At 44.0% G+C, this 22,336-nt stretch overlaps 1 protein-coding gene and 1 pseudogene across 2 annotated transcripts in view; one reads left to right on the top strand and one right to left on the bottom strand.

Annotated features, from left to right (window-relative positions):
• LOC142108588 (uncharacterized) overlaps positions 1 to 22,336 on the top strand; it is a 160,666-nt gene that overhangs the window by 97,170 nt on the left and 41,160 nt on the right. The window lies entirely within an intron of this gene.
• LOC142108948 (uncharacterized) overlaps positions 20,439 to 22,336 on the bottom strand; it is a 28,174-nt pseudogene continuing 26,276 nt past the window's right edge.

Here is a 22,336-nt window from a genome sequence, read left to right on the forward strand (position 1 = left end):
CAGTCCTCTTACTGTATCATTCACCTCTATAACAAAGGTGATATATAGACGATCACAGGGCTCCCCAGAAGGCTGAATGGTACTGGTCAATGGTAAAACATTTCCCACGTTCAGGGCTGTCTCATTACCTCTGGCACACACTAAACCTGGACAGCCTTTTTCTCTGACCTGGTCCCTCCTACACAGGCTGCCACTCTCTCTTGTACACAAGGGGCGCACAGTCTAGGGTCTCTTACCATCTCATGCTGCTGCTCCTTCATCCTCTCAAACCAGTCCCCCACCCCCACACACATTGTACCTAGCATTCATTCATCAAAGTATTTAGCAGAGCTCCTCACAGTGACTGTATGAAGAAACCCTGGACGATCATGACCGTGTATGATGATATCACCGAACTGCAGTAACAATTTCCTTTCTGGTTTGCAGGTTTACGGATAAAACAACCCATTACCTGCACCAATTTATTATCTCGCAGAGACCTCAATTATAGGAGAGGATTCTGGTCTTCCCTGATTAAGTTTTACACTGCAATACAGGCTGCATTATTAAACTAAACCATATGCCTTGTGGGTGGAGCTTACTTATTGAGTACATACAGACAGGATGACCGGAAGAATGAAAGTGTTGTGTATCAATTGTGCCAAGAACAACACTGGCCGTTTCTTGCCGACCATTGATTCTAAATAGGGCATTACCCACCTCTTCAGTAACAAGTACTGTTGCATTTCCCGCCTTCTGTCTGGGTCATCACTGAGATCTTCCTCCTTCTCTGAGCTCTTCCGAGTCTTCTTACGTCCCCTGCTTTTCCTCACCTGAGACTGTTTGCAGATACCTGGGCATGGAAAAGATTTAGGATAAGTTCACGATTGCTGACTGCACGTACATTCAATGTGCTCAATACATACGCATGACCTATAGAACATTAATGATAAATACTTATTATTCCGTTGCTATGCAAACATCTACCATTCCTACTGTTGAGGTAGAAGGATCTTAGGTGTTTGGGAAAGTGAAGGGGACCTGTAGTTGATGACCACATATTCTATTTCATTGCTCTACTTGAACATGACTAAACAAGACCAAACATGATTAGTATTGTCCAGGGCCTTAAGGATAAACATAAAAGTTGGTTCTTATATTTCTTTAAAAACACACCCGATATTGTTGGCCTCAGATCATTTTATGGGCAGCAACGTTTCACCACTCAAAAGACCGATGGATAGTGTGGTGGTATTATCTACATTATCACAACACTGTAGGGCACGGTCTAGTTAGATTTGATCTAAACCAATTAAAGTTGGATCACATTGGCAGATAAAAATTTTGGTGTTAATCCTTGAGCTCAGCACCTCTTTTCCTCCTGGGGATTTACTGTAACATGAGACAGGTTGTGTGATACATTCTGGGGCCCTCCAGTCTCCTCCCCCCTGGTGTCGGACATCTACAAAGCCAAGGGTAGTCATTAAACGATCAAAGTGATAGGTGTGGAAAACTTTTGGCAATCCTATCTACGGAGATGCATGGAACTCAACCCATGATACCAAAGTGACGGGTCTCCCGAAAAACAGCTAGTAAATTTTGTCATCTGTATTCCTCCTTCCAATGAATACACGGAGTTGGAGACCAGGGGGTAAATCTACAGTCAGGGTTCTTACAGTTGAAAAGATTACTGAGGCAATCACCTCCTTTCCCAATGGTAGGCTAAGGGCACCAATGGCTTCCCCCATCAAGTGTTATAAAGTACTGTACAGGTAGAGATCATTGACCTGCAGCTCAATGTTAAATTTAATGATGACAAAGACAGAGGTAATTTTTTATCAAGTACTCTCCCTCTGTAACGCACATGCTCATGTTATGGCTGCACAGCCCAATTTCTTGTAGTTAGGCTGGCCATATATACACATAAACCCCTCAGCTGCCAGAGTGTTGGGAACAGGCGCGGCAGGAGAGCTCAGCCTAGGTGGCATCGCCAGAGTTGGCCACAACTAACAGCCCTAGAGGAAAGAGCCTGGACTGTGTGCCCCTTGTGTGCAACAGAGACACATACAAGACTGTGGCAGCTTGTGTAGGAGAGACCAGGTCAGAGAGAACGGCTGTCCAGGTCTAGAGCGAGACAGCCCTGAACGTGGGAAATGTTTTACCAGTGACCAGTACTATTGAGCCTCTGGGGGTGCCCTGTGACGGTCTTAGCCAGTGGGTTTTTAAAGTAACCCCCACTTCAGAGAGGGAGACTCCTGACCTGGGTGAATTGTGAGGACTACAAACAAAAGGAGTCTTGGGCTCTCACCGTTGCTCCAGAAATAACCCTCCACAAACGCTGATGGGACAGATACGTGTATTACCGTTGCTGTGAATCAGAGGAAGCCAAGTGCAATTATACGGCTTAAGAGTTAAACTAGGGGCCTGTAGCGACTGCCCTAGAGACCTTGCCATATACTTTGGAAAGTTTAACCAAGAGATCCGCTGTGTTTATACGTTCTAACTGTAGTATCCAACACCTTGGGATGTTGTTATTGTAGGTATCATTAAACATCTACTGTGAAGTAACCCAGGTAATCAACTCAAGCCCACCACCGGTAGCCGTCGTAATTCTTGCCGGGCGTTAATATGGTTTACGTTATTTAGTTAGTTAGTAGGATATGTGGTTATATATATATATATATATATATATATATATATGCGTTATCACTGTTGGCCTTCACCTGAGGAGCTGCTCCCTGGCTCACTGCCAGGTGTCTCTTCTGTGGTTTCTGGTGGGCAGGGTCGTGTGTTCATTGGATGGTTGCTCTCGGTAGTCAACAAAGGGGCAGGAGAAGGACGTATCTCAGAAGAGCTGTCCTTCTTTCCAGCATCTCCTGGCCTGGAACAAAAGAGGATAAACCACTCTGGCAAAAATGTACAGTCATGATTGGACATTATATATGACCCTGAAATAATCTATAAAATCGATGTGATTACTGTTCCCTTCCCTTTTAGGTAACAAAAATGTATTTCTTGAATAGAGGTAATTTAAGGGATAGTGTTTTGGTAATTATTAAGTGGTGGGTGTAGATAACATCCCAAACATAAAGTGTTAATGGTCAACAATATAAATTATATCCAGACGTAAATTTGGAGGAGTCAATAGACGGAACATTAAACTACAATGTGACCTATATTGAGAACAGGACTCCAAACAAGCACTCCCCATTCCAGAGTGATAGGAGATAGAGAAGCCCCACCAGTCTGAAAGGAGATGGGACAAATAGCGTGTAAGGCAGATTTAACCTTAGTTATTTAAGGAATATACTGAATATTGTCATTTCAAACACCACCTTTACCCAGTGCCGTAAAACTTGCACCAGACAACAGTTGGGCCTCTAGTGTTCTCACTACCAGCCACGGGTTGTTACCTCTTCCTAGAGCAGCAGCTGCTATATGACGCAGCCTTCAGCAATGCATGCTGGGTGATCTTTCTGGTCTATGCAAGCAGAGGAGCGGGAGCCTTTGGGAGCTATAGGAAGAGAGAGAACAGTATGAGGACATTGCATTATCTGTAATGTATACAGGAGATGAGTGCATGGGTCATCTAATACAAATGGCTCTGGAGTGTCAGTCAAAGGGACAGAAATAGATTTAAAATTTTATTATATTTTTTTTTTACAACTCTTCAGTAAAACATTTAATTATATTTTTCTTGGCGTCTCATTAACTATTTTGTTAATTAGTAACAGCCGGTTAATAGAGTTTTCACAATAAACTGACATTTGCAGAGACTGCAGGTGTAACCAATAAACAAGGGAGGACACACATACATTACAAAATCACTGCACAAAACACGCAAGATCAGATACTTGTCCTACTTTGATCTTGGCCAAGACTCGCCGAGTTTACAGATATGTTTACTTAGACATAACCAATATTTACACCAATTACAAGTTGTGTATAAATGTACATTATATACATTTTTTTATTTATTTTTTATAAAACCACAACCATTCCAGGCTTTGCACAAATATGTTTTGACAAGTGGGAGTTGGTACGGCTACTAGCTGGAGGGTCTAATGGAACGTAGCAATGTAACACTTCTCCTTCAAGTAGAGGAAGAAGAAGAGAATCATTTCATCACTCCTGAATGTTTGTTAACAGCTGGAGGAGTTTTTATTGTCTTATAAATGGCAAAACAGAGAATTAAATCGTAAATCACAAAACATTTCAGCCATTTATAATCCAGAAGCTAAGTGTACAGCTAGTAATCCTGGATGTATACACTCCACAACTGATTTGTACTGAACCTGCTCTCCTGCATGAACATACTACTGGTGCTGATGTTTCTGGATGTCATTCCTGTGTTTCGTCTTCTTCCCATAAAATCTCTGCAGACCTGGAGAAGAGGAGAGGGGAGATCATGGGGGCAGACAGAGTAGACCTGGAGGTGAGGGGAGATCAGGGGGGACAGATAGAGTAGCCCTGAAGAAGAGGAGAGATCAGGGTGGACAGACAGAGTAGACCTGGAGGTGAGATCAGGGGGGACAGACAGAGTAGACCTGGAGGAGAGGGGAGGAGAGATCAGGAGGGACAGACAGAGTAGACCTGGAGGTGAGGGGAGATAAGGGGGGACAGACAGAGTAGCCATGGAGAAGAGGAGAGATCAGGGTGGACAGACAGAGTAGACCTGGAGGTGAGATCAGGGGGGACAGACAGAGTAGACCTGGAAAAGAGATCAGGGGGGACAGACAGAGTAGACCTGGAGGAGTGGGGAGGAGAGATCAGGGGGGACAGACAGAGTAGACCTGGAGGAGAGGGGAGGAAAGATCAGGGGGGACAGACAGAGTAGACCTGGAGGAGAGGGGAGGAGAGATCAGGGGGGACAAACAGAATATACCTGGAAGAGAAGAGAGGAAATATCAAAGGGTACAAACAGAGTACACCTGGAGGAGAGATCAGCTGGGACAGACAGAGTAGACTTGGAGGAGAGGGGAGATCAGGGGGGACAGACAGAGTAGACCTGGAGCAGAGGGGAGATCAGGGGGGACATACAGAGTATACATGGAGGAGAGGGGAGATCAGGGGGGACAGACAGAGTAGACCTGGAGGAGAGGGGAGATCAGGGGGGGACAGACAGAGTAGACCTGGAGGAGAGGGGAGATCAGGGGGGACAGACAGAGTAGACCTGGAAGAGAGGGGAGGAGAGATCAGGGGGGACAGACAGAGTAGACCTGGAGCAGAGGGGAGATCAAGAAGGACAGACTGACTAGACCTGGAGGAGAGGGGAGATCAGGGGGGAAAGACAGAGTAGACCTTGAGGAGAGGGGAGGAGAGATCAGGGGGGACAGACAGAGTAGACCTGGAGAAGGGGGAGAACAAAGGGGACAGACAGAGTAGCCCTGGAGGAGAGGGGAGATCAGGGGGGACAGATAGAGTAGTCATAAAGGAGAGGGGAGATCAGAGGGGGACACACAGAGTAGACCTGGAAGAGAGAAGAGATCAGGGGGGACAGACAGAGTAGACCTGGAGGAGAGGGGAGATCAGAGGGGGACAGACAGAGTAGTCATGGAGGAGAGGGGAGATCAGAGGGGGACACACAGAGTAGACCTGGAAGAGAGAAGAGATCAGGGGGGACAGACAGAGTAGCCCTGGAGGAGAGGGGAAATCAGGGGGGGGGGGCAGAAACAGTAGCCCTGGAGGAGAGGGGAGATCAGAGGGGGGCAGAAACAGTAGCCCTGGAGGAGAGGGGAGATCAGAGGGGGACAGAGAACAGACCTGGAGGAGAGGGGAGATCATGGGGGACAGACAGAGTAGCCATGAAGGAGAGGGGAGATCATGGGGGACAGACAGAGTAGCCATGGAGGAGAGACGAGATCAGAGGGTGACAGACAGAGTAGACCTGGAGGAGAGGGGAGATCAGGGGGGACAGACAGAGTAGACCTGGAGGAGAGGGGAGATCATGGGGGACAGACAGAGTAGCCATGGAGGAGAGGGGAGATCAGGGGGTACAGACAGAGTAGCCATGTGGAGAGGGGAGGTCAGAGGGGGACAGACAGAGTAGACCTGGAGGAGAGGGGAGATCAGAGGGGGGGCAGAAACAGTAGCCCTGGAAGAGAGGGGGGATCAGAGGGGGACAGAGAGCAGACCTGGAGGAGAGGGGAGATCAGGGGGGACAGACAGAGCAGACCTGGAAGAGAGGAGAGATCAGGGGGGACAGACAGAGCAGACCTGGAAGAGAGGAGAGATCAGGGGGGACAGACAAAGTAGACCTGGAGGAGAGGGGAGATCAGGGATGGACAGACAGAGCAGACCTGGAAGAAAGGAGAGATCAGGGGGGACAGAGTAGACCTGGAGGAGAGGGGAGATCATGGGGGACAGATAGAGTAGACCTGGAGGAGAGGGGAGATCATGGGGGACAGATAGAGTAGACCTGGAAGAGAGAAGTGATCAGGGGGACAGACGGAGTAGACCTGGAAGAAAGGAGAGATCAGGGGGGACAGACAGAGTAGACCTGGAGGAGAGGGGAGATCAGGGGGGACAGACAGAGTAGACCTGGAGGAGAGGGGAGATCATGGGGGACAGAGTAGACCTGGAGGAGAGGGGAGATCATGGGGGACAGATAGAGTAGACCTGGAAGAGAAAAGAGATCAGGGGGACAGACAGAGTAGCCCTGGAGGAGAGGAGAGATCAGAGGGGGGCAGAAACAGTAGCCCTGGAAGAGAGAAGAGATCAGGGGGACAGACAGAATAGACCTGGAGGAGAGGGGAGATCAGAGGGGGGCAGAAACAGTAGCCCTGGAAGAGAGGGGAGATCAGAGGGGGACAGAGTAGCCATGGAGGAGAGGTCAGATAAAGGGGAACAGAGAGCAGACCTGGAGGAGAGGGGAGATCAGGGGGGACAGACAAAGCAGACCTGGAAGAGAGGAGAGATTAGCGGGGACAGACAAAGTAGACCTGGAGGAGAGGGGAGGTCAGGGGGGACAGGCAGAGTAGACCTGGAGGAGAGGGGAGATCAGGGGGAACAGACAGAGTAGACCTGGAGGAGAGGGGAGATCATGGGGGACAGAGTAGACCTAGAGGAGAGGGGACATCAGAGGGGGACAGACAGAGTAAACCTGGAGGAAAGGGGAGATCAGGGGGGACAGACAGAGCAGACCTGGAGGAGAGGGGAGATCAGGGGACAGACAGAGTAGACCTGGAGGAGAGGGGAGATCAGGGGGACAGACAGAGCAGACCTGGAGGAGAGGGGAGGTCAGGGGGGACAGGCAGAGTAGACCTGGAGGAGAGGGGAGATCAGGGGGAACAGAGAGTAGACCTGGAGGAGAGGGGAGATCAGGGGACAGACAGAGCAGACCTGGAGGAGAGGGGAGGTCAGGGGGGACAGGCAGAGTAGACCTGGAGGAGAGGGGAGATCAGGGGGAACAGAGAGTAGACCTGGAGGAGAGGGGAGATCAGGGGGACAGACAGAGCAGACCTGGAGGAGAGGGGAGGTCAGGGGGGACAGGCAGAGTAGACCTGGAGGAGAGGGGAGATCAGGGGGAACAGAGAGTAGACCTGGAGGAGAGGGGAGATCAGGGGGAACAGAGAGTAGACCTGGAGGAGAGGGGAGATCAGGGGACAGACAGAGTAGACCTGGAGGAGAGGGGAGATCAGGGGGACAGACAGAGCAGACCTGGAGGAGAGGGGAGATCAGGGGGACAGATGATTGACTCACAGGTTATATGTTTCTTTCCAGACCGGTGCACAGTCAGCATATCAATAGTGTCAAAGACAGGTCCGTGATGACATAGGGTACAGGCGTACCTAACAAGAAACACACATCACCATCACTCTTAACAATGACAGTTTAGTCACATAATTTTACAGAATATTAAAGACACAACCACGAGTGACGATTTAGATTCCTGCACTATTATCAGTGCACACCTTGAATATTTAAAAACTGCACGTTGGCTGTAGTACCAGTTATAAACATAATCAAGCCTTCTAAAAAGGAAAAGTGCTATGGAAACCCATAGCAACCAATAACATTCTAGTTATCTTCTAGAACAGGGGTGTCCAACCTTTTAGCTTCCCTGGGCCACATTGGAAGACGACGAGTTGGTTTGGGCCGCACATAAAATACACTAACACTAACGATAGCTGATCATCGAAAAAACCATAGAAAACATAGTAAACATATTAAACTTACTAGGAAATGAAGTTAGTAAGAGTTAGGAAACCTGTTGCAGAATCATGATTAAAGCAGTAGTCCCATTACCAGCTACAATTTAACTTACCTGCATCTGCCCCTTAGTGGGGTTCGGGGAATTAAATGCCAAAAACTTTTTCTTCCTCTCTTTCTGCACCCATTAATCATTTTTTTATTGACCAGTTTGAAATGGTCACCGATATAGGTAGCATCAGGAGGACTAATAGAAATCTACATAGATTTAAAGATAGGGTGGCGGGAAAAATGGCTCATGGAGCAGCATCCGATGAGGGTAACAGTGGGTGATATTTTCACCCTACTCAGCACTGCACATTTAAAATGGTTTAAAATATTAAAAATACAATCATCTCATAATAATTATATTAGATACATACAGAGAACACAGCTAGTTCATAATTGCATGGTGCAGAAAGTCCAAATTCAGAGTAACAACAATAAGATACTGGATAATCTTTCACTGATGCTGATAGTTCACGCGGGTGACTCCTCTGTGCTGCGCTACACAATGGATGTCGGGTGTGATGACGTCACCCCCGACATTCACTGCGAGCGCCACACGGAGGAGGAGACCAGGGAGGGAGCCGGAGAGCCAGCTGACGTGACCGCAAGGTAAGTATTTTCTTTCTTTTTTTTTTTAAGGATTTTTTTTTTCAGCACTGCCCCCTTGCCACAACCAAAACCCCTGCTGGGCCACATTTACAGGCATGCTGGACAACCATGTTCTAGAACATGTTCTAGAACATGATAGATAGAATCTGATAGGTTGATATGGCCAACGCTTCCACTTTTCCTTTTTAGAAGGTCTAACACATCTACCCCTAAGTCTTGTCTACACAAACGTTTATATATGGAACAACAATAATACAGTGTTGATTGTTTCGGTCACTGTTCTGCTGAGTGATAGGCAGCAGCCTCAGACAGGGAAAAGAAGCTGTTGCGAGGTCCAATGGTGGAAATATAGTTTTTTTTCCCCTTCTCATTACAGTAATCAGAGGATAATCCAGCTGATGTATTTTTGACATAGGATAAAAATACCCCTTGAATCAATATATTATTATATTCTAATCTTTTGAACTATTTTTCAACACTTGTCTGTTGTGAATGGCTCATTCAGGGACATCCATTTTAAAATAAATAAATAAATGGGTGTTTTCGTGGGAGGGTCAGCAGCAGGTACACCCCCAATAAACCGCTATACTAATCTTTTCTATTTTGCAAAGGTCATTCAGTAAAATCTATATTTAAAAAAGGGCGTTTGCGTGTGAGGGTTTTTTCTGGGCATTTTTGACGTTCAGTGACCGCATGTAGAACATTGCAGTGGCTGCAAAAAAAAATATATAATCTGCCATGTTGCAAACTGATTGGATAAATTAAACAACAAAAATGTAATGTTAGGTGCAAGAGATAAAAATGTTGAAATGCTACGCACACCCTAAATTTGATATGTTACACAGCAAGCATTATGGATAGTGAAGAGGCAGTAATAATCAGATGCCATTACATGGACAAGGTATCAGTAGAAATTTAGACATGTAGATACCCAATTGTAAATAGCAACCTAATTTGCTGTGGCTATATAAACAAATGAGGATTCTGAGAGACGAAGGTGGCCTGTAGCCATACTAAAAACTTCAAAGACTACACACACAATACATTTTTTGATGGACAGAGCATTCATCGGTTGCCAAGGGCAGGGCTTTACTTACCGTGTTTTTCTTATATGCTCTGTTGTAATGCCGCCCTTCTCAATCAAACCAAGGAAGGGAGGGCTAAACAATCATTGCCTCGGTGGAAACTTCATCCAACCCCGAGGTAAAGGGGACCACTAAAGACTAGCAGCAGCAGTGGTCCGCAAGATCCATGTATATAAATATGGAATGTATATAAATAATATTTATATGTTCTATTAGTGACGTGTAAGAAATATGTAAACGAGACAGTTCAAATAAGCCCATAGTCGCCCTTCCCACATATGTAAGTATGCATAATACTCACATTGATGCAGATTTGGTTGCCCAAAACATGTCTTGACAGTGCAATAGAAAGTCCACACTCTGAGAAATTCCACTGTTTGGTTTTGCTAGCTGTTAGCTGACTCACATCGTTCTCTCCGTCACCATTTTTGTTTAAATAAAAAACTGAACTTTTGCCAAATTTACATTGGTGACCATGTGGTTATTTATTCAATTACAGTAACAGTAAGTCTGAACATGCAAAAAAGGTTTGGGTGCACTGAAAGGGAGATATCAACTCTATGCAGTTTATTATTTTTTTTAAATTGAATCGGAGAAAGCAAATGCAATAATGGCAAAGTTACAAAATCCTTCATTAAGACAGCTCGCTGCAGACTTTGGTGAAAATTGAGAAGGGATCATTAGAGAACAGACTGGAAATGAATGTTAATGCTATAAATAGTGATATAGACGCAAAACAGCTCAAAACTACATTATTTATGCTATTTTTCACAATTTTTAATTAAATCCAGATCCAAAACCTTTCGTGTTTTTTTTGCCAAAACCGGTAACAAAGCTGAAACACGAACGCTGTCTAGACCCGACACCAATTTCGAAACCAAAACAAGAGGGTCAGCGCACATCTCTAGCTTGTGGAAATATAAAGATTGAATGGGTTTTTTTTTTGTGTTTTTTAATTATACTCATGTGTGGGTTAATCAATACACGTGTGGGCTGTGTTTAAAAAGCAGTGAGACACAGATCTTCCACACTCTATGCAGGCTTTTTTCAATGTGGTATAGCCAATTATTTCCTTTGAAGTCGTTTGTATACGATGAAACGCGTAAGGTGTCTGTTTAAAGTCTGACCTCTTGGACATGAAACCATTTATTTTAGAGCTGCATATTTGGCTTAAATTAGTCTCTCCAGTAAAAATATTTCAACAAGCCGGATTGATCAGGGCGGTCAAGAAATATACCAGCACCTGGTATAATGAATAAAGACCTCCTGTTATTCTCTGGACCATGCACCGTAATTTATCCCATGGGATATTCAAAGCAGAAATGCAACAAAAGTGACTGAAGATAACTGTATGTATCTCCTGTTTGCTAATTCGCATCAACTTGTCAGCTGGTTGAGCGAGTGTGTCTATGTGAGATCCACAACAGGAAACCATATATACAAAAATGTCAAGCGCTGGGAAAACCTGTACTTCTTACTTTCTTCAAACTGAATATATGTTGAATTCAAATGCAATATCAGGCAATATAATAGAAATAGCCTAATATAATAAAGAACACATGTTATTTTTATTTTAGTTACATCACATGAATATAAAAAAGATTGAACAAATAGCCAGACAATATTATCCTAATAAACAAGAACATATAAGTTCTATCTGTGGAAGGAAGAGGGGGAGGGAGGGGGGAAAAAATGCCCGGGCACAAGAAAAAAAGAGGATTTATGTACTTACGTTAAATCCGTTTCTCTTATTCCATCTGGGGGACACTGCTTTACCATGGGTTGTGGAGGGGAGCTGGGAGTTGGCACCTAACTAGTTAACTTTAGTGCTGCTGATAGACCCCTCCCCTCTACAATCCCCCTGCCTCTTCCTGTACAATCCAGTTAGTTTTAAAAAGCCCCAGGAGAAAAAAGGGCAGTCAAACAAGAGCACACAGAAGAATAACAGAAGGGAGGGATCGCAGTGTCCCCCAGACGGAATCAGAGAAACGGATTTAACGTAAGTACATAAATCCTCTTTTCTCTTTCATCCAGTCTGGGGGACACTGCTTTACCATGGGGACGTTCTAAAGCAGCCCCTAAAGGGTGGGACTACTCTGAAAATCCCGCTCGTAAAGCATTACGAGCGAAATTTGCATCTGCTGATGCAAAGACATTAAATTGATAAAATTTAGTAAACGTATGGACAGAGGACCAAGTGGCTGCCCTGCAAAGCTGGTCCGCAGAAACACCATTCCTTGCTGCCCACGACGCTCCAACCGATCTGGTGGAATGGGCTGTGATTCTCTCCGGCACAGGACGGCTAGCCTTTATATAAGCTTGTCTGATGGTAGACGTAATCCATCTTGCAATGGACTGTTTTGAGGCTGGCCAGCCTCTCTTATTAGCGTCATAAAGGACAAATAGAGAGTCTGTACGTCTAATCTGAGAAGTTCTCTTAACATAAATGCGGAGAGCCCTAACCACATCTAACTTTTCCATCGATTGCTGATCCGTATGGGAAGAAGATGAGAAAACCGGAACTACAATTTCCTGGTTGAGATGAAAAGCCGACACTACTTTTGGTACGAAAGAAGGGAGAGTTCTTAACACCGCTCTGTCCTCGTGGAAAACCAAATATGGTTCCCTACAGGACAGAGCTCCTAATTCGGAAACTCTACGAGCCGAAGCGATAGCCAAAAGAAAGAGGACCTTCCAGGTCAACCACTTTAGGTCTGCCTTACTCAAAGGTTCAAAGGGGGGGCCCTTGAGCATCTCTAGGACCATGTTGAGATCCCATGGAGCAGTTGGAGCGACATAGGGAGGTTGGATATGTAAAACTCCCTGGAAAAAAGTCCTAATGTCTGGCAATTCGGCTAATTTCTTATGAAAAAATACAGAAAGTGCCGAAACCTGGACCTTTAGGGAACCTAACCTAAGGCCTGCTTCCAGGCCATTTTGAAGGAAGGCTAATACACGGGAAAGTCGAAAAGAGGACGAGTGGAACGTCCTATTTTCGCACCATCTAATGTAGGCCCTCCAAATCCGGTGATAGATCCGAGAAGAAACAGGTTTCCTGGCTCGCATCAGAGTCTGAATTACACTGGGCGAAAAACCTCTAGCCTTCCAGAGGCTGGCTTCAACAGCCATGCCGTTAAATTGAGCTGAGGTACATTCTGGAAATGGAATGGACCTTGCAGAAGCAGGTCAATTCGATACGGAAGGCGGAACCCCGGCCCTTCCGCCATAGATATGATGTCTGCGTACCACACTCGGCGCGGCCAAGAGGGAGCGACTAGAATTACTGGCAGAAGGCCCTGCCGAACTCGTCTGAGTACTCGAGGAAGCATGGGAATTGGGGGAAACAGGTATCCCAACCTAAACTCCCATGACATCGTCAAAACGTCCACTGCCGCCGCTAAGGGATCCCTTGCGCAAAACTTGTGGACCTTCCGGTTGTGTCTGGAGGCCATGAGGTCTATGTCCGGAGGACCCCACCTGAGAACCAGAGACTGGAAGACATCCGGGTGTAGAGACCACTCCCCCGGCATCAGCTGGTTTCGACTTAAATAGTCCGCCTCCCAGTTTTCTATTCCTGGAATGAAAACCGCCGATATTGCTGGGACATATTGCTTTGCCCAAACAAATATTTGGGCTGCAATCTCCATAGCCGCTGCACTCCTGGTTCCTCCTTGTCTGTTGACATATGCCACGGCCGTGGCATTGTCGGACTGAATTCTGACCGGTTGCCCCTGAAGAAAAGACTGGGCTCCCCGGAGAGCCAAGAGAATGGCCTTCAATTCCAAAACATTTATCGGTAGAGTGGATTCCTGAGGCGACCAAATTCCCTGGAGTCGTAGGTGAAGGATTACCGCCCCCCAACCCTTCAGGCTGGCGTCTGTCGTGTCTATGATCCATGACCATTGTGCGAAGGATTTTCCCATGCTCATGTTGTGCAGACACATCCACCACTGAAGAGATTCTCTCGCTTTCTGAGATAGAGAGATCCTTTGACTTTTCAGGTGTAGGTGTGATCCTGACCACTTTGATAGCAGATCCCATTGGAAACATCGAGAATGGGCTCGCCCGAAGGGAATGGTCTCGAAAGAGGCCACCATCTTTCCGAGTAGCCTCATGCACAAGTGCATTGAGGGGCTGGGGTAAGACAAAACCTGGGAGGTTACCGACTGAATAGAGGAGATTTTCTCTGCTGAGAGAAACACTCTCTGCCTCCTGGTGTCCATGATGAGTCCCAGGAATACCATGCGCTGACACGGGATCAACTGGGATTTTTTTGAATTTATTAGCCAACCGTGGCCCTCGAGAACTGCCTGGGTGAGGGACAGGTGATAACGCAGGCAACCTTCTGAGGAAGCCTTGATGAGTAGGTCGTCCAAGTAAGGAACGACCTGAACTCCCTGCAGGTGAAGACATGCTGCCATAACTGACATAATCTTCGTGAAGACCCTTGGCGCAGTTGAGAGGCCAAAGGGGAGAGCCCGAAACTGATAGTGAGCAGATCCTACCGAGAATCTGAGGAGATACTGGTGGTGGATCCAGATGGGAATGTGGAGATAAGCGTCCTTTATATCTATGGACGCCATGAACTGATTTATCTCTAGGCCGTTTATTACTGACCTGAGATTCCATCCGAAATTTGTCCACCCTTAAGTGAACGTTGAGGCCCTTTAAGTTTAGGATGGGCCGAAAGGAGCCGTCCGGCTTCTTGACTAGGAACAGGTTTGAATAAAAAACCCCTTCCTTTCTGCCCATCTGGCACTCTGCAGATGACCTGCTGGAGTAAAAGAGAAGCAACACAATCCTGTATAGCCCGTCTTTTTAAAAGATCCTGAGGTAGCGGGGTCTGGAAGAAACGCTGTGGAGCCGGGCCCAATAGGTCTATTCTGTACCCCTCTGAAATGATTCTCCGAATCCAAGGATCTTGGGAAGACGCTGTCCATTGTTTTTGAAACAGGGACAGACGTCCTCCCACTGGCGCCCCCTGTAGTACAGGTTGGTCGTCAGGACGCAGGCTTTTCCTGGGTCTTAGCGGCCTGGCGCTTGGTAGTAAACGAGGATCTTCCCCTAGAGGAGGAGCCTCGGGAATTAGATTGCCTTCCTCTGAAGGACTGACCCCTTTGGAAGGAAGTCCCTTGAAAGGGCTGTCGGAAGGAGCTATTTCTCTGAGCACGGCTTCTGTTAGCGTATACTGGCAAAGAAGTGCTTTTGCCCCCCGTAGCCTGGGAAATGAGGGTATCCAATTCCGGGCCGAATAAGCCCGCTGCAGAAAAGGGGATGGTTTCAACGGAGCGCTTTGACTCTGCATCACCTTCCCAGGATTTCAGCCATAGTGTTCTCCTTGCTGAAATGGAGGCCGCCTGAATGGCAAAGGAAACCGCTGCTGAATTCTGGGCCGTCTCATAGATACCCCGAAGCTTCCTTTAAATGCGAAGCAAGGGGAAGGAGCTCGGAGTCCTGTAAAGCTTTTGCCAGCTGGTCTGCCTATGCTTCCATGGCTTTTGCTACCCAGGCTGAAGCAAATGTGGGTCTAAAGCCAGAACCCGCAGCCGCAAATATTGATTTGAGCTGGGATTCTACCTTACGGTCATTGGCGTCTGGGAGAGACGCTGAACCCGGGGCTGGGAGTAGAGTATGTTTAGCCAGGCGAGCAATAGGAATGTCTACCTTGGGAATACTCTCCCAGCGAGTCGCCTCTTCCTCCTGAAGAGGATACAGAGAGGCGAACCTTTTGGGAATGAAAAACCTTTTCTCAGGTTGTTTCCAAGCCCCTTCAGCAATTTCTTTGAGTTCTGCAGAAGGAGGGAAACGGTTGGCTTTTGTTTTGGCCTTTTTGAACAGATTTCTGTCCCTGGGGGAAACCTCCTCCGGCTCTGGGAAGTCCAGCGCCTGTCTAACCGCTAAAATCAAATCATTAACAAATTGGTTTCTAGGGTACACTTCCTGCTCTGAGGAATGACTATGGTCAGCATCCGAATAGATTTCCCCCTCTTCCTCAGACTCTTCCTCCAAATCTGAAAGGACCACAAGGGGATTTACTGCTCTAAACCTCCTTCTCTTAGCAGGCGGGGTATTAGAGGAATCTAGCAACTGGTTAAGCTTGTTTAATCCCTTCAAAAAGGCTGTAGACCAAGCCGGGTCTGTATTAGCAGGGGCTGGGTCAGCCTGTGATGTGGAAGTTCCCGGCAAACTCGATCCACTGGCATCTGAGGAAGCCTGGGGGTCTGACTGCGTATTAGTATTGCTAGCCACCGAAGTTGCCACAGTTGATAGCAACTGATTTGATTGAAAAACCATTTGGGCTAGGGAGGTAACCGACTGTGTTAGGGAGGTTACCCAAACCGGTTCCTCAGACGAAGGGGCTGTAACCTGCTGGCTTTGCACAGAGGGGGGCCCCTGCTTTGCATGCAGCGCAGAGCGCCAAAGGGTCCTTCTGCCCACACGGTAATTTTACATGACATTTAGAACATGTGAAATATTTTGCCATAGGGCCCTTTCCCTTATCTGTCATTTCATATAAAGGAAGGCACACCAATCACACAAAATCAATCTAGCTGAATATACAGATAGAGATAAAGGGAGAGAGAGAGAGAGTAAAATATATTAAAAGAACAGAGTAACAAAGGACAAATATAGGGAATATCATTACATATTGTTTGAGTGGCTCGAATTCAAGGATTCACCACTATATTCTCAGTGGAATAAATGAACCCCCCTTACTCCCTCCCCCCTCCCGCTCTACGTTTCTCTCCCTCTCTCTATCCCTCTTTGTCTTTCCCCCATCCCTACATGATGTATTATTGAATACTAAATGGTACTTTATTTTTATGCTGAACTACTGTCGAATCGTGTTCATGTATATGTGTCTTTATGTAATATTTTTGAATATCCTTAATGCATTGTTCTATGCAAAATAGATATGTTTGTAAAAGCTGTTCAGTCTTTCAATAAAAAAAGATTTACAAAAAAAAAAGAACAGAGTAAATAACAAGTAATCAACTAATGTCTTTGAAAAAGTTGTACTTGAATATTTTAAACACCATAATATTTTAGGCTAGCAGGAGACTATAATGTAAACCTGCTAAGCCAGTAATAAAACAACAAATATGTGTTTAAATAAGCTTGTACTTAGCCCAAGGGCCACCAAGACAGGGAGAAGTCCAACAGCAGTCTGTGCTCTCCCTCAGCTCTGTTCCTGTTCCCGGGCTTCTGCTTTGGCGCCAGAACCCTGGGAAGGTCCATCTCTCTCTTTCTCTGTGAGAAGGGGGGGAACTCTATGTTTTAGCTCCCCCCTCTTCCCTGATGCCGTTGTTCTGTTGAAAATCCATAGGGAAAAAATGGCTTTTGGTGGCAGATTAGTGGAGACCTCTATTAGATCCTCTTCCCAGGACAGAAGTCTCCGCAGCGGTACTTCCCGACGCCCCCCTCCTATTTCTGAGGGGGGAATCTTGGTTTAGCCCCTTCTCCTGTCCGAATTCAAGATGGCAGCCACCATCTTCATTACCCGATAACCAGCGCTCTATGCCTGTAATGGCAGCGCCGGTTATCGGGGAGGCTATGGGAGTGCAGCGGTCCATGAGACCGCTTGTCACTCCCTATAATCAGGCACTTTGTAATTCAGCCCCTGTCAGTGAGAACCGCTGGCTCTCAGCTGACAGGGGAATGCCTGCGCTGCCGAGCTGTGAGTGTGTTCTCTATATTAGAACACCCTCCAGCACTACCACCTGTGTAAAAAAAGAGAAAACATAAAAGAACAAATAAAATGTATTAAAATTACACTAAGCACTAAAAAACTTGCCCAAACTCCAGGGCACCTAAAAAAAACTGGATTGTACAGGAAGAGGCAGGGGGATTGTAGAGGGGAGGGGTCTATCAGCAGCACTAAAGTTAACTAGTTAGGTGCCAACTCCCAGCTCCCCTCCACAACCCATGGTAAAGCAGTGTCCCCCAGACTGGATGAAAGAGAAATGCTGCTTACATAGATTGCACTAGATGGAAAAAATATACATCTATTTTAAATCCCGGTTCCAGTAGAAAATAAAAATGTATAAAAAGCATGCATTAGAAATAGAGCAGGGTATAAAATCAAAACATAAAAATAGGTATAGTCCTCCACATATAATGCAACTTCGTGGGAAGCAGTAATGCGCTGAAAAATCCTCATAGGTAAGGGAGAATTTAAATTCCAATAGTCACGTATAAAAAATGATAAAAGATGGCATATGTAATATCTCAGAAAAGTTCTTACCACCTTCTTCACGGGTTCGGATGATGTCTGATAAGTCCTCTCCTTAAGGATGGCTTAAAGCCCAGTTGGAATTGGAATAAACCAGAGTGTTTTACCACTTTCTGGACCCTCCGGAGGGGTGATAAATATATACCGATCTCAGCAATGAATCCAATCGTCCTGCAAATGCTACAGCAGGGTTAGGGTTAGGGTGCCTGATATTGCATTTGAATTCAACATATATTCAGTTTGAAGAGAGTAAGAAGTACAGGTTTTCCCAGCGCTTGACATTTTTGTATATATTGTTTCCAGTTAACGATTTGAGTCATTGGATTCACGGGACAAGCGAAGAGACATCATAACACTGTCCTTGGTCCTTTTTCGTAACGTTTATTAGCTCTACATTTGAGAATCTATCATATTGTAGACGTACTATAGTACTTCCCTTTTATGGCCATTGTTTCATCACGCTACAAGTTTAATCATTGCAGTTACGGTATGAGATATTGTCATCTATTTAAATGGTTTGGCCAGTGCTTAAAACACTCCGTGCTTCAGGTTTGTTTGTACTCTTTTCAAGGCTGACAACTCTAAAAGGAATGTCAAGGTAGATCACAAAGTAGATCACAAGGTAGATCACAGAGCAGGTGCACGAGGCGAAGGGTAACAGGGTCTCACAGAAGAGTTGGATGTTGTCTTCTCATAGGAGGGATTTCAGGTAGAATTTTCTCCTATTTACCGTCTCTTTAACTCTATTATCCTCTTTTTTCCTGGTAAACCCAATACTTTTTTTGAAAGACAAAAAAAACTCACTTAGCTCCTTCATATCTTAAAGATGTAATGAAGAAATAAAATAGCTGGTTAATTTTTTCACTGATTGGCTTGTAAAATAAGTACATAAAGAAGATAAGACATTTGCTCATTCAACTTCAATGAAAACTAGGAATATTAATTTACTTATGAATTGTAATACCACATATGTGGTTTATTTGAGTATGCTTGTGGCAAAACATATGTAGGGAAAACTAAAAGCGCTTTAAAGGTGCCAATATTTGAACATATACAAAATATTCTACATAGGGTAGACAATCATCTAATTATATAAATTGATCCCAAAGGGTAATTTGTCATTATAATAACAGTAGATGAGAGAGGGCTTAAAGTCATTTTATTTTTAATTATTATTTTCAATTTTCTTATTATTTTTATAATTATTCATTTTTATTTCTAATTTTATTTTTATTTTCAATTTTATATTTTTGTTTGGAATTGTCACATGTTCACATAGTGAAACATTGCATGATAGAAGGGAAACACCGTCTTCGAATGACAGTAGAAACATCTGTGCGTTGAGCCATAGAGAAATTTAGATCTTAATTACTGTTTAGTTATGTACCTGTAGAGATCTCTTAGTCTCAATGTAAAGAAATGTCAGTTTGGTGTGTAGTCTAATGGTTCACTGAATGTTGATTAGGTAATGTGATTAAAGGTTTCTGTCTTAGTAGAGGCAGAGAGTGTGGGCTATATTGAAATAAAATTTAAATAAAAGAAAAGCATTGATTTTGATTAACAGTTGAAATATTTGTCCGTTGACCTTTAGAGAGATATAAGACACCAAGTACTGTCTAATGAATGTGCCTCTAGAGATTTCTTAGAAATCTCACTTTGGGGTTTAATCTAATTAACTCGCTGAATGCGGATGAGGATAACTGCGGTTAAAGATTTACATGTGAGTACCACTGCATTTTGTTTTAAAATCGTGAAAATGTATTCAATTAAATAAACAAACTGAGACGTCTAAGAATCCCTTTTGTTCTAAAAAAAAACCAAAAAACTAATAACTAACTGTTAAATGATGAAGAATTCCATAAACAGCAGTTAAGATATTGTCTAAATATGGAATATTCATGGTTACAAAGTAGAAATGCTCCATTATAGAAGTGACACTGCTGTAGTCTATTAAAATGTGACTTATGTAAAAGCCGATGGCACTGTGTGGCTAATGAATGAGGTCATATACACACGTTAGAGAAATCAGACTGCCAGAATAGATGATGGTTGTTAAAAGATTCACGGCAACAAGAAAATAAGATTGTAAAAAGGGGGATTCCTATTGACTATGTAAAAATAGGGGAGCTGATACAGCGATGAATTCCTTTCGTTATAAACCATAGTCATACTATGAAGAGCTTTACTTTTATGCATTTTATGACTTTTAGATAGTTTTAAATAGTGGTCAGGATACATAGTGCCTTACAAATGATCTACTAAAATGTGGGAATTGGAATAGTTTTTAAAAAATGATTTGTTATATCAGGAATGTTATTATAATTATAGTCCAATGTTTTTTGTATGAAACAGCCAATTAAGTATAGTGAAACTAATTAATGCGATCGTTTCTACACAATTGTACACATGTAGAAAAAATAAAATAAAAATGAAACTGCCGTATAAAAATGTTTGTTTTACCATGGATTCACCTCTTACGAAACGGGAAGAGGGATGTGGACCATGGTCATTGTATGAAAATCTGTTTTATGTCGGACGCTAAACTGAGATACCTGGAGGAAATTCAGTGTTATAGGCTTATGTCCTTTTGATATCTGGTATATGTGAAATTTACAATTTTTAATAAAATCTGCTTTTAATGATAATACACCATGAAAGTGCCCCCATCTGTTTGATAATTTAGATCTGGCTGTTCCCGTGGAGATCGGGTGTATGAAGGGAAGGACGCGTGGAACACAATCTGCTTGGTCTGAACATTATAAGTGTGGTGACAAAAGCGAAGAGTAAAGGACTATTTCAAGGAATTATATTGGGATACCCAAGAGTGCGCACTGTGTATTCGGTATGTTTCATACATACACACACAGGCCTATTTTTTTATTTATATTAATATAATCAACTGCCTTTACAATATTTAGAGTATCACAGCACACGTTTCAAATTCAATTGCTTTTGTCATGAGCGAATTTTTTTCAACTTTCATTTATATATATGAAAACATTTCCCACACTCAAAAAATGAAAATGGTTTCTCACTTGTGATTTCTCTGGTGCGCAACAAGAGATGATTTCAGTGTAAAACATTTCCCACACTCAGAACATGTAAATGGTTTCTCACCTGTGTGAATTCTCTGATGTTCAACAAGAGTGGATTTCAGTGTAAAACATTTCCCACACTCAGAACATGTAAATGGTTTCTCACCTGTGTGAATTCTCTGATGTTCAACAAGAGTGGATTTCTGTGTAAAACATTTCCCACACTCAGAACATGTAAACGATTCCTCACCTGTGTGCATCCTCATATGTTTTAAAAGCAATTTTTTTGTAAGCAAACCATTTCCCACACTCAGAGCATGGAAATGGTTTTTCACCTGTGTGAGTTCTCTCATGTTCAACAACATGTGATTTCCGTGTAAAACATTTCCAACACTCAGAACATGGAAACGGTTTCTCACCCGTGTGAGTTCTCCGATGTTCCACAAGATGTGATTTCCGTGTAAAACATTTCCCACACACAGAACATGGAAACGGTTTCTCACCCGTGTGAGTTCTCCGATGTTCCACAAGATGTGATTTCCGTGAAAACAATTTTCCACATTCAGAACACGGATATGATTTCACACTTGTCTGATGCATATCAAGAGATGACTTAACCCTAAAGCATTTCCCACATTCAGGACAAAGAAATATGCTATCTGTATGAGCTATATTATGTGTAACAATATCTCTGTTATCGGGAGAACATTCCTCATGATTAGAGGGATCAGGTGATTTATCTGCTATGTGGAGTATTGGATGTATATTTCGGGTAGTGGGGTTTCCTCCTGGAGAATCTTGTGTGATGTTCTCTTCTATTTCAAAATCTGTATATAAAATGAATTTTCCCTCTGAGATATTCTTGTGTTTGCATCCATCTGCTGGAAATAAAATAAATGTATGGAAATAAACATTTTATTTTACATTGATTAACATATTATAATGCCCAACATTTTCCTATTATGACAAAGTTGAAATGTACAGTTGTTAAATTTCAATTTGCAAAACAACTAGCACTTTATTACTAAATTACCAAGTCCAAGGCATAAACCACCTACATTGATGTGCAAATTGCATTCAGTTTGAATAATTCCAGTCAAAACCCTAGAACAGTAAGATCTGTCAACCAGTGACATTGGCCCACTAGACACTGATCTCACACATCAGCACTGGAGCCTCAAAAGTAGACCAGAAGT

The sequence above is a fragment of the Mixophyes fleayi genome, chromosome 12 (assembly GCF_038048845.1).
Source record: "Mixophyes fleayi isolate aMixFle1 chromosome 12, aMixFle1.hap1, whole genome shotgun sequence".
NCBI classification, from domain to species: domain Eukaryota; kingdom Metazoa; phylum Chordata; class Amphibia; order Anura; family Limnodynastidae; genus Mixophyes; species Mixophyes fleayi.